This window comes from Rhinoraja longicauda, chromosome 24 (assembly GCF_053455715.1).
Source record: "Rhinoraja longicauda isolate Sanriku21f chromosome 24, sRhiLon1.1, whole genome shotgun sequence".
In the NCBI taxonomy this organism is placed as follows: Eukaryota; Metazoa; Chordata; class Chondrichthyes; order Rajiformes; family Arhynchobatidae; genus Rhinoraja; species Rhinoraja longicauda.
The window spans coordinates 26,084,980-26,098,256 of record NC_135976.1 but is presented as its reverse complement, the minus strand read 5'-3'; the positions used below and the strand labels follow the sequence as shown (position 1 = coordinate 26,098,256).

Below are 13,277 nucleotides of genomic sequence, written 5' to 3'. Positions count from 1 at the left end.
AAGGTAAAAAGAAAGTCAAAGATTCAAAAATTGGGTAGCAGAAGATAAACATAACTAAGGGATCTCTGTGACCTGGTTGCGGACAGTAACGATGAGCCAGTTTTGTTTGATTTATTCACACAAGGGGCTGCCCTTTCTCTGACCCAGGAGGGAGCTGTGTGGGAAGCTAGTTAGTGCGATAGGCCTCCAGTGCTGTTCTGCAGAATGTCTGGAGCCAGAGTGTTTGCAAAGAGCCTCTGATAAATAGGCAAAAAAGGCCCTGCTCTCTCCAGCTGGACTTCAGTGACGCGCAGAGATCATTGTATCCTCATGTAACAACTCAAATAAGCAGGAACATCCCTATGCTCCACCAGATTTTGGTAAGCAGACTTTTAAGAATAACAGTTTAATTTTTCTTCAGTATTTTACCAAACTTCGGTGACTCTTTAAAATACAGTTTATATCAGGAGGAATATGACAAAAGAAAAATGAGCAGATGTGCTCAACTACTGAAACTGAAAGTATATTTTATTTGGAGAAAATGTGCAAAACAATTAGCAGAAGCAGAATTAATATTGGTTATATTTTATTCCATTCATCACATGAGATAAGAATAACCTCATCTGTAATATTTAGTTTAGATGATACTACAAAGATTGTTTGACTACTTTTATACTTTTTAAAGGTTGATCATACACCCATTAGATTGCAAACTTTTCAACATTATGACTTAACTGCGATCGTAAAAGGTTTACACAAATGGCCGTGTAGTAAATTGGGATGTCATGAAATTCTAAATGATTGTATAAATGCAAGTTCTTTCTTTAACTATCATTAACATTGACATGCGCAGTTAGAATATATTCATTGCCAAGAAACAAAAATATTGTTGCAGTTTTGGATATGTCATAATATAAAGCAAACGTCTTTGAAGGCCAGCTATTTGGCTTAAAATGGGTGATAATTGTAGATATCCTGGCATAAACCTAGAACAGAAAAATATTGTTATTAACTTACTATTCAACTTTATAATACTCACTTACATGTAATTGTACATTTAATTTCTGTATACCATCATTTTTTTTAGATTGTTTAAATTATTGCAGCTTAAAATAACGGCATATGTTGATGCTTCAAGGGAAATTGAAGTTCTAAAGAAATAAGTACAAATCTTAAAGTATCAGTGTTCAGTTGTAAAGCTTTTTTTAACTCCATGGTAATTTAGGAAATCACTACTGTACGTGGTTGACCAAATGTGCAAAAGGAATAGCTGACGATGTACCTGCCAGCCACGGAGAACATCTCACTGTTCATTTAGAAATAAAATGAGATTCAAGAATTTATTTGTTGCCATAAATAAACAATATCTCATAGCTGATGTCCTACGTATGCGAAACACAGTTATGTCTTCAATCGTACATGCAATACTTGTAAACCCAATTATTTTTGAAGTTCCCCCTATAACAAAAAACTTTTTTTTAAATGCACATTGTCATGTGGATAAGACAAAATGACAAAAAGAAACAGAACGTATAGATTCATAGTTAAACAGAAAGGAAAGGCAAGGTAAAATATTCTGTCTAATTCATTAATGCGGTTGTTTTCGATTATTGCAAATGCTTTGATTAAGAGCCAAAGTCTACGGTATCGGTTTCTATGAAGATTGAAATCAGTAGAACAAAAAGATGAAACAAATGATGAAGTGGCGATAATGCAATACCAAATGCCTTATACCAAATAGACCAACGTAAAATGTAAAGACTAAGGAAGACAAGATTTTCTGAACTTTCGGCCTGGGGAGACATTGTGTTTTGCCATGATTTGAAAACTATGAGTATGCAGTGCAAAAAGAAAGTAAGGAAGAGATGTGTGTAGAAATAAATTTTGCAGGCGGGATATTTTAATTTTTCTAAATGACCTAGTGTTCCTAATATATATTAGAATAATCGATCCAATTATGTGAAGAATATTTAAGATTTGGATTAAATTGATTCTATGGTCTGAAGAATTTTAATGGAATTTTGGCTCTGTGCGAAGTAAAGGCTTTCAACACTAATTATTTATCATAACTCACATTTGCATCTGAGTTTAACCATTCAAATTATGATTTTCTTTAATTTATTGTCCCTAATTAGGTAGAATTCCCCAATTCTACATTAGAAAACTGCATGCATACAAATTATTGTTATTATCACAAAGTGGGATTGTGGATAATGTGATCCATTTTAAGACGACCATGGACATCTGTGGAGAGCCCGGAGCTTAAACAAAACAAAATCATGGTAGATGTACAGCAAATAGATCAGCGTCTTCAAAAGAATGATGTTAACATTTTGGATGGAGACCTTCAACACAAGACAGTAGTCTTAACCAAAATTTTACTTTTCAATTCTGTACAAATATATTTAGCATTTCCTGGTTACTTGCAAACTTACTTTTTCTTACAATATTTTGAGCGTTATTTACTGTATTTAATAAAATTGAAGGTCAGTATAAAAATCCCTGCACATCCTGAAAATGGATCACCATGTGATAGACCCTCCCAAAATTGTTATAAATTGTGAATCAAAGGGGTGAAATTGTTGTCTTTGTAGTCTCCAGCACTAAATGCACCCAAGAGTATTGGCCACTAGTTACTTGCACCTTAGCACACTGTGTTTCATTGACTTTAATGGATCTGATTGAATGGCGATGAATACAACTAGTGACACTTTAGCACACACTTTAATGGTGGCAAAAATGAAATCCTCCTCTAGAAAGTTTACATCACAAATTCAGGTGACCGATTCTTTAGGGGCACAAAAGTCACCCAACCTACTTTGCTGCAAGAACCTTGAATATCAGTTTGTATATGAAACCCCAAGGCTTCAAGGAATGCTCTCAATCCCTTCTTTCATTGGGACATAATCCTTCTTGAGTTGATTATCATTTGTCATTTTTACTCTAAGATATTTTAAACTGCAGAGACTATATTTATCTCTAATAAATCTTTATCTCCATTTGTGTTCAGTAAATTCTGGTTTGTTCACTCCCTTCTCTACTAGTTTCCTGCTTTTTGCAAGTCACCAGAGTTCTTATATTTTTCACCACAATTAAGTTAGAGCATTTCAATTTGTAACTCTCATTAATTCTCCCTGAGACCCAGAAAACAGGTTAGAACTAACCTATAAGAATAATCAGAGAAACTGAATAGGTTTCAAATGAGACATCTTGTTGCGAAGTAGAAATTAAATGAACACGTCTTCATTGGAAAAGTGGATTCTGCCTTTGTGGCAGTGTATGAATAGACATTAACAATGTTCGATAAAAGCAGTTGAAAGTAGGCATTCAAAAGGTTGATTTGCCAGTTGAGTGGGTAGTAAAGGAAGGCAAATGCAATGATAGCATTCATTTCGAGAGGTCTAGAATATAAAAGCAAGGATGTAATGCTGAGGCTTGTCAGGCTACATTTGGAATATTGTGAGCAGTTTTGGGCTTCATGTCTGAGGACGAAAGTGCTGGCGTTGGAAAGATTCCAGAGGAGGTTTACTAGAATGATCTTGTGGATTATGGGTTAATGTATGAGGAGCGTCTGAAGGTTCCGGGCCTATAATCACTGGAGTTTAGAAAGATAAGGGGGGATCTCATTGAAATCTATTCAATAATGAAAAGCCTAGATTAGAGTGGATGTGGACAATCTAGGATCAGAGGGCACAGCCTTGGAATAAGAGGACGTACCTTTAGAATGGAGATGAGGAGGAATTTCTTTAGCCAGAGAGTAGTGAATCTGTGAATTCATTGCCAAAGACAGCAGTAGAGGCCAAGTTATTATTTTTAAAGTGGAGATTGATAGGTTTTTGGTTAGTAAGGGCTTCAAAGGATACGGGGAGAAAGCAGAAGAATGGAATTGATAAGGAAAAATTAATCAGCATTGATTAAATAGCGGAGCAGACTTGATGGGCCGAATGGCCAAACTTTGCTCCTTTGTCTTATGGCCTCATGTTTTTTGCCAACCTTCTTTAAAACACTGGTTCTGATTCTTTGGTATTATATAGAACATCGAAAAATGCAGCACAGGAACAGACCCTTCGGCCCACAAGATCTGTGCTGAACATGATGCTCAGATAAACTAATCTCGTCTGCCTGCATTTGATCCATATCCTTCCATTCTCTCCATATCCATGTGCCTATCTAATAGCCTCTTATTGATATATATTGAAGTAAGTCAATTAACCCAACATTGGTAATGGGGAACATAAGCCAAGACAAAACTAAATGACATGCCGAAGAGCAAGAACTATTAAATAATAGTCAGTCCAGATTTTTTGCAGGCAAAACATGTTTTTCTGGAGAAGTTATGGCATATCTTGCTGAAATAATGGATTTGAAATTATGTAAATTAATTTAAAAAAAGCGTTTGACTAAGTGCACAATGGACCTGTTTGTGAAGGTTAAGCCCATGAAGAGAATATGACAGCATGAGGACAAAATTAGTTAATAATAGAAAGCAGAAAGATTCACAAATGTCTGTTTATCAAACTGGTGAGAAATCGTTCTTGATACCAGGACCATTAATATATATATATTATTGATTTGGGCTGGTATAATTTCCAATGATACATGTCTTAAAAGTCATCAGTACAGCAAATGTTGAGAAGGAAAAGGCAGTGACAGACTGATAGAATAGTAATCGTAATAGTAATCCTAGATAACCTTCATCTAATCACTGTACTACGATTTTAGTGTCATCTGCAGAATTACTAACCATGGCATCTATATTCACATTCAAATTGTTAATATAAATAACAAACATCAGCGAATCCACTCACGATCTATGTAGCACACCACTCATTACAAGCCACCAGTCTGAAAACAGCTCTTTATTACCACCCTCTGTCTCCTACCTTCAAGCCAATTTTATATCCAATTGGTTAGCTCACTCTGGATCCCATCCGATCTAACTTTCAGATCAGAAGGGTCTCTACCCAAAAGGTCACCCATTCCTTCTCTCCAGAGATGCTGCCTGTCCCGCCGAGTTACTCCAGCATTTTGTGTCTAACTTCTGTGTAAACCAGCATCAGCAATTCCTTCCTATCATGTTGTACCTTGCTCTTGCTCAAATCCATGTAGACCATGTCTACCGCACAGCTTTCATCAATCCACTTGGACATTCTTCAAAAATCTTAATGTGATTTGTGAGACACAATGTCCCACACGCAAAGAAATGCTCACTATCCTTAAATACTTCTTGCCTTTCCAAATGCATGCATATCCTGTCTGTCAGAATTCCTTCCAATAACCTACCCAGCAATGACTTTAGGCTTAATTTCCTTGGAACCCTTTTTTTTAAATAGAGGCACACACTAGCCATCCTCCAGTTTTCCAGACCTCATTCATGGCTGTTGATGATACAAATATCTCTTCCAAGTGCCCCCCACGTTCTTCCTCCACTTGCTTTCCACATTGTCCTAGGATGCACTTGATTAGATCCCAGGGATTTATTAAAAAACTTCTAGCACCTCCTCTTCTGTAATATAACTACTAATATGCCCAAGTTCCCTATAATCCATGTTTTTTATGCACAATAAATATTCATTTAACATGTGACTGATTTGCTCTGGCTCCATACAGATTACCCTCATTGATCTTCAAGAGGGCCTGCTCCCTCCCAGTTACCCCTTTGCCCTCAATGTAATTGTAGAATGGCACCTTTTTGCCTTGCTGATTTCCTTCAAGGGTACACCTTCATCATAATATTCCTCAAAGAATTTACGTCATATGACGTACAGCACCTGGCATCAAGTAAATTCTTGATCTTCCCTGCAAATAACCTCCCCCAATGAGCATTTGATAGTTCCTGTCAAATATCATCAACATTTAGGACTTCAACTTCTGGACCAGTCCTATCCTATTACATAACTATTTAAAAAGTAATACAATTATATATCACAGATCTCCCATCAACACCAGTCACCTGCCCTGTCTTATTAGAGTCATACAGCACGAAAACAGGCTCTTCAAACTAACACCAAGATGCCCCATCTAAGCTAGTCCCATTTGACCGCATTTGGCCCATTTCCCTCTGAACCTTTCCAATCCATGAACCTGTCCAAGTATCTTTTAAATGTTGTTTACCTTCAACTACATTCTCTGGCAGTTTGTTCCATATAAGCACCAGCCTCTGAGTGAAAACGTTGCCCCTCAGGTTCCTACTAAAACTTTTACCTCTCACCTGTTGCCCGATTGACCAAGTGGAGGTTGAATTTTGTCACTTCTCCAATAGGCTATCCACATATTGATTGAGAACATTTTCTTGAACACACTGACCAAATTCCACCTCATGCAAGCCCTTAGCACTGAGGCAGCCCAGTCAAAAATTATAAAGTCAAAAATTTGCACTAATACAACCCTATTATTATTCCACATATTTTCTCCTCTAGTTCCTGCTGACTATTGGGGTGCCCATGGTACAATCCCATCAATGAGAACAACCATTTTTATTTCTCAGTTCCATCCAAATGTCTCACTGGATGATCAGAGAAGGTTAACAGGAATTGGATAGAGGTGTTTAAAATCATACAAGTTATAATAGAGTACATAAAGAGATTCTTCATCCTAGATGGCAGCCAGTAGTGGGCAATGAGTGTTTTCCTTGCCAGTACAGTTCAGATCCCAAAACCAACTATAAAATAAATGCTCAAAGGAACTAGCACAGCAAGAGAAATCTCAGTTGTGCTCAGTGAATAAGCTGTAGGATATGTATTCTGTCGCATTAGACCACTCAAGTCTAAATGTATTTAAACTCTATTATTGCAACAAAGTATTTAAACTCTACTATTGATACTTGGCAGCTATCTTTCATGGCATGCAGTCCATTGATGGAATTATATCATATTTTAACAGCAAATAAATAACCAAAAACAAACATCCATTATCCGTCTGCCTAAAACGAAAAAAAGTAATGAGAGAAAGAGAAAAACAAAATTTAATATATATTTTATGATAGCAGAACATCCCTTTAAAGCCATTGAATAATTTTATGAAGTGTAGGTTTTACACCAATGCAGAAAAAAATGGCAGTTTAGTTTTCATAGAGGTCCTAAAATAGCAAAGTGATAATGTCCAATTAATTGTGTTTTTAATTGCATTAATTGGGTGATAATTGTTGGGCAGAACTTCATCAAGAATGCTAATATTCTCCTCTGAAACAGACCCAAGGTACATTTTGCATCCACTGGAGAGCCTATTCAACCCTCAATTTAAAACTGTAAGTATGCATCTATGACAGTATAGTGCTGTCTCCCCGCCTCAACATCTTGAGTAGACTTCTTTGGTTGCTTTGTAGGATTAATAGAAGGAAGAGAGTGAGAATAAGAATAAATACTTGTATTGACAAATTGGGAGGCCCAGTAATTCACTCATGACCAGCAGCTCTAAGCCCAATGAAATGACTTTGGAAGCAAAATTATTATATAGCACATGTAACATTCTCAGCTAGGAATATCTTCATTGGCAAATTGTCCACTTTAGATTGAGGCAAAGAAGACTGCACACAAAATATGTTCTGGGCCTACTTTGCCATGTTGGAGAAACAAGCCAATGCTAACCGTACTACTGTTGGCCTCAGTGCTGAAAATTGCTTCTCTATTTGTGAATTAGTTAGCACATTGAAACTAGTGCTAATTCTACACTGATTGTAGGACCCAAACTTTAATCTTCTAATAGGTGAAGGATGGGGGATGATGTTTGAGAGGTGGGGAGTGTTTTATGATTGGAAATGGTAGAGATTTTTTGCAGTTTGTCTAACATTGCAGGTGATACCTGGCCTTTTCACCAAATGCATAACTTGCCTCTAGTGAATGAAGATAATGCATTTCCATCTAGTTGATAAAGATAATGCATTTCCATCACTCAATTACCAACAAACTTTATCATGTAGTATACCTTCCTAATGTAACTTCCTTTGCGTCCTCACACATTTATATTACTCCAAGTCTTACATCCTCTTTTCTCAGCTACCATCCAACCATGGCAGACACAGAAAACTTCAAAGATTTTCTTCTTCTTACTTACTTGGGGCAGCAGAGGTTATGTAATGCCCTCTAGGCGCTGTAGTCAGTACAATGTGCTGTTGTCGAGGGCCGTGAGGTCTACCCTTCCACCAGGAGGACGGAGGACAGTGCAGTCGAAAATGACGTGCTGCGCTGTTTGCTGGTCTGCTCCACACACGCAGGCTGCTGATGAACGCAACCCCCAACGATGCATGTTGGCGTTGAACCGGCCGACCCTTGTGCGGAGCCGGTTCAGGGCGACCCACTCTTTGCAGGGCATGTACGAGCCGGGTGGGGCTGTGGTGTTCGGTGCATTCCATGCTCCTAGTATGTTGAAACCGGAGCCACAGAGGGTCACTGCATGACGGGAGAAAGGGTGATGAGATGACAGGCGTTGAGGTCCCAGTTGCTGTGAATCCTGGGCGAGGTGGTGCAAAGGATGTTTGGCATCCGATGGGGCCTTGCACACCAGCCTATGAGTGAAGAACTCTCGGCTGCCTATGCCCTACTCCAACGGTATCGCAGCCGTCGAGCTTCGCAGAGTTCGAAGACTTGCAAACGATTTATCTGACTTTAATTAGTGGGCTCTGGATAAAGGTTAATTTTTTATATTCTGCATCAGATGTCTAATAAATAAAATTATACAGCTTCACGAGACAGACCAATGGCTCATTCAAATTGTTACCTTTGAGTACTTTTTACAATGCTTGTGTAATAGTCATGGCATTTCAAAGTTATTAGCATTTTGGAATGCTATGAAATGTGGTTTAGATATGATGTGGTGTGATTATTTAACAAAAATGAAATATGCAAGAGAGAGTTACATTTAGTTCTTGGCACTAAAGGAATCAATGGATATGGGGAAAAAGCCAGAACAGGGTACTGATTTTGGATGATCAGCCATGACCATATTGAATGGTGGTGCAGGCTCGAAGGTCTGAATGGCCCACTCCTGCACCTATTTTCTATGTTTCTGTGTAATATTTGCTTATTATGATTACAATTACCAATATAATGTTTAGCTTGTTTTATTTTATGTGTTTTATGTTAAATTAGTACTTTTGGATTTTTTTGCATAGTTTTTCCATAGAGCTTTCATCACAATGAATAGTGCCTCACATTCATCAAAAGTACAAACAAACTGAAAAGATGGCTATTCTCTCCAACAGCTGTGTCCTGTCCTAAACAAGTTTATACAGTCTTATGCATAACCCCAGTGGATGAACACAGGTCCCCAGAACAACATTACTCTTTCATTTGGCGCAGTTCCCACAATATTCTTACACATAGAGGCAGTGAGAATGGATGGTGTGGGAAATGGAGAAGTAACATTCTCCCATCTTTGATTATGTATGTATGTGTTACTGCTCTAGGTTACACATTGAGTGTATGCTTGGAGATATTCAGAGGCATTGTGAACCTTGGTATTCAAGGAGAAAAGTAACGTTGAAGTGAGGTATCAATTATTATACTTAATTCTCTGGGAGTTGCAAGACTTTCAGACAGACCAGTTCTGAAACTGAAAATGCATTCAACTTGATGAAAGAGAGAAGAAAATTATTGTTCCTTTTGTCGTGCGTGTATGTACATTCCAATAGGTCAGTACATAAAATAGTTCAACAGTTCCCTGAAAGGAAAGCTAAAATTGTTTTTTTCCAAATGGACTTTGACAGCTTCCGATTTTCTCGAATTGATAAGCAGTGTCTGATCTTTGCAGTGAGATAATGATGGGTCACTTTGGTTTAAAACAAACATTTACTGTGACAGATAAGAGCTAACTCTCTGTAAGCTGCACCTTGACACACCACATTCTGTTTATAAATCTAGAAATCCCGTGACTTTTAACCAACCCCTTTCTTCAAAAACATACTGAGATGGAAATAAACTACCTTGATAGTTCATTGATCCTTCCTTAAATATGACCATTGTGCACTTTAAGCACCCCAAGGATTTTTTAAAACATAAAACCTCCTGTTGCTCACCTTTCATGACCTCCCCCCCCCCCCCATCCCCTTTCATTCTCAAACAGAATTGTTCAAAATCCACAAGGATGCAGATTCGGCAAAAAAATGTGCTGAATAGGAGATAACTATATTCAAACAACTGAGGTTCCATTAATACTAATCCATATGTGTACTGGTATTTACATTTATAGGATAGACCACTATCACAGGCTTTAGGGTACAAATTCGGCAGGGAAGAGAAAAAGACATTCTGGCCTTCCATCACAGTGAGGAGGGACTGGAGGCGACTCACTGTGATGGATGTTTCTTTTTGTTTGGTGTTAGTTGTGATTGTATGTGTTATTGCATTTTTATTGATTAATCTTATTGGTCTTATTGTTCAACTGCGGGTAATGTTTCATTTTACTACACATTTATGTGTATGTAACAAATAAACGACTATTGACTATTGATATAACGTCTGTGAAAAACAAACTGCTGGAGGAATTCACCAGGTTAGGCAGCATCTGTGGAGGGAAATTGACAGATGACATTGCAGATCGGGACCCTACAAATACAAGTAGAAGAAACAAAGGACTGCAGATGCTGGTTTTTACCAAAGACAGACGCAAAGTGTTGGAGCAACTCAGCAGGTCAGGCAGCATCTCTGGAGAAAACCCTACAGTTACAATTTCTGTTCATTTTAATAAAAGGGAACAAACCTAAAGTAATCCAATTGATACTCTCAACTCATGGGTGGTTTTATAGTGATGATCTGATCATTAAAATAAATGTTAAATAGTTTAATTCAACTGAACAAGAAGTTAGCAAGAGTCCCGATCTGAAACGTCACCCATTCTTTTTCTCTCTAGTTGCTGCCTGACCCGCTGAGTTACTCTAGCACTTTGTGTCTATCTTAGAAAGTTGGCAAAAGGTATTTACTTTCCACTGAGGAAAGGAGAAACCATTTAATAACGTCATTTACTTCTTTGTTGGTTCCTTTCTTGGGCACATATATATATATATATATATATATATTGATAAGGTTTGAACAAAATTCTCGAGGTGGAAAGGGGCCCAGTGATTGAACAACGTAAGAGCACTATGTAAGATTTGTTATGCACATTGGTATTATTGATACAGGTAGGATAAGGAATTAGGTCTTGCAGAGTGAATATAGGGAGTTAGGCAAAGGTTAAAAAGGAGGACCTCAAGGGCTGTAATCTCCAGATTATTCCTGGTGCCACGTGCACCAGTGAGGGTAGAAATAGGGAAAGGTGACAGATTAATGCATGGCTGAGGAGTTGGTGCAGGAGGCAGGGATTCAGATTTTTAGACCATTGGGATCTCTTCTGGGGCAGAGATGACGTACAAGAGGTTGCATCAAAATTGGAGCGAAAACAATATCCTGGTGGGCAGGTTTTGCAAATGCCTCTAGGAAGGGTTTAAACTGAGATTGGCATGGGGACAGGATTAAATACAGCAGTGATGCAGGTGGGAGGATGGAAGCTGGTATAGATGTCACTGACATTAGGTTCAGTTTACAGGATGGACATGAGCACGGTAGGGAGTGAGGAATGACGGATTAAATTGTTGGATTAACTTGCAATTATTTTAACACAAGAGATCTGACAGGTAAGGTGGATGAACTCAGGGTGTGGATAGGACGTGTGACTGGGATGTTAGGCCCATCATGGAAATCTGGTTAAGGGAGAATAAAGCCCCTCAGAAACCGAAGTGGTCACCTATGTATGGAACCGCAGATGATGGGCAAGGTTCTCAATTAATATTTATCCTCTGTTTTACTGCTGTGGAAATTGTGGGAACTTGTTAATGGTGTTAATGGCAATGTCTTAAGGACAGTTTGTATTGCATTCGCGGAGGTGCTGGATGTCATAAGGTGTATGAATGTAGATAAATCTTGTGGGACTGATCAGATATGTACAAGAACACTGGGAAGCTAGAGAAGAAATTGCAGAAGTCCTGGGAGAGATTTATTGATCAGGAACAGCTTCTTCCCCTCCATTATCAGGCTTCATAACAGAATTCCTTCCATAAGGTAGGATACTGTCTCATTTACCTCTACCCCATTCAGGACAATGTCTAATGAACTGATGCGCTACAATGCGCTGCAATGCTGAGAACTACATTCTGCATAGGGAATCTTCCCCTCTGCTCTATATATTGTACTTGAGTTTGAACTGATCGTATGGTATATCTGATCTGTTTGGATAGAATTGGAAAACAAAGCTTTTCACTGCACCCCGGTACGTGACAATAATTAACCTGAACCTAATCAACGTTACACATGGGTGAGATGCTGTAAGACTAGAGGCTGGCTAATGTTTTGCTTCTCCTTAAGAAGAGAAGCAAAGAAAAACGTGTGTTCTATGGACAAGTAACTCTAACATCTGTGGGAGGAAAGTTATTGGTGAAGTGGGGCAGGATAATGGGAGAAATGGGCAACATTGGAGTGGGGGCAGAGGGGCACCGGTAAAAAGTGGGGTTTGCTACTTAAAATTGGAGAATTCAATGTTCATACCATGAGGTTGAGAGCTACCCAAGAGGAATATGAGGTGCTGTTCCTCCAGTTTGTGCGTGGCCTCACTCTGGCAGCTTTCTCCTCCCACCACAATCAACCTGAAGAACTCTCCCAACCCGAAAGATAACCGATCTATGTTCTCCAGAGATGCTGCTTGACTGCTGAGTTACTCCAGCATTTTGTGTCTTTTTGTATACCAGCATCTGCAGTTCCTTGTTACTACTAAAAATTGAGAATTTACTATACACCTACATCCCAAACTCTAAATTATAAAATAGTTTTTTTTCTGTAAAGTAACAAATGTTTATTTCACATGTTTATTTGCCACATGCACTGGATAAGCCTGGAACAATTAAATTCTTACTTGCTGCAGCTTTACACACAAAGTTGATCAACAACAATAAGTATAAAATAAACTATCAGTTACTCTCAGTAAACTAGATCATGATAGTACAAAAACCAAAGTATGTAGAGCAACCCTAGTAGTGCAAAGTTGGAAGTCTTTTGATGCCGAGATAGGGTTGTGCTTAGAGTTGAACAGGGTGTTTTGAGAACCTGAAGATTGATAGGAGGGAGCTGCTTTTGAACCCGGAGATAATGGTTTCAGGCTCCTGCATCTTCATCCCAATGGTAGTAGCAAGAGTGTGGCCAGGTAATATAAGCTGCCTTTTTGAGGCATTAGATCCCTTCAGGCAATGTCTGCCACTTTCTGCAGGCTCCTTTGTTCTTGAGCATTCTTTGTTCTTGAGCATTTTAATTTTTGAACCAGATCATGATACAAAC

At 38.3% G+C, this 13,277-nt stretch overlaps 1 protein-coding gene across 4 annotated transcripts in view; it reads left to right on the top strand.

Moving 5' to 3' along the window:
- The first annotated feature begins 231 nt into the window (after positions 1 to 231).
- Positions 232 to 13,277, top strand: part of LOC144605504 (bile acid receptor-like) — a 48,177-nt gene continuing 35,131 nt past the window's right edge. For 2 of the 4 annotated variants that reach the window (XM_078420862.1, XM_078420858.1), the window contains exon 1: positions 11,493 to 11,587. The gene's annotated coding sequence lies outside the window, so the exon portion shown is untranslated. Of the gene's footprint in view, positions 360 to 11,441; positions 11,588 to 13,277 lie in introns of those variants that run through there. The other 2 variants (XM_078420859.1, XM_078420860.1) reach the window with 2 other exon arrangements.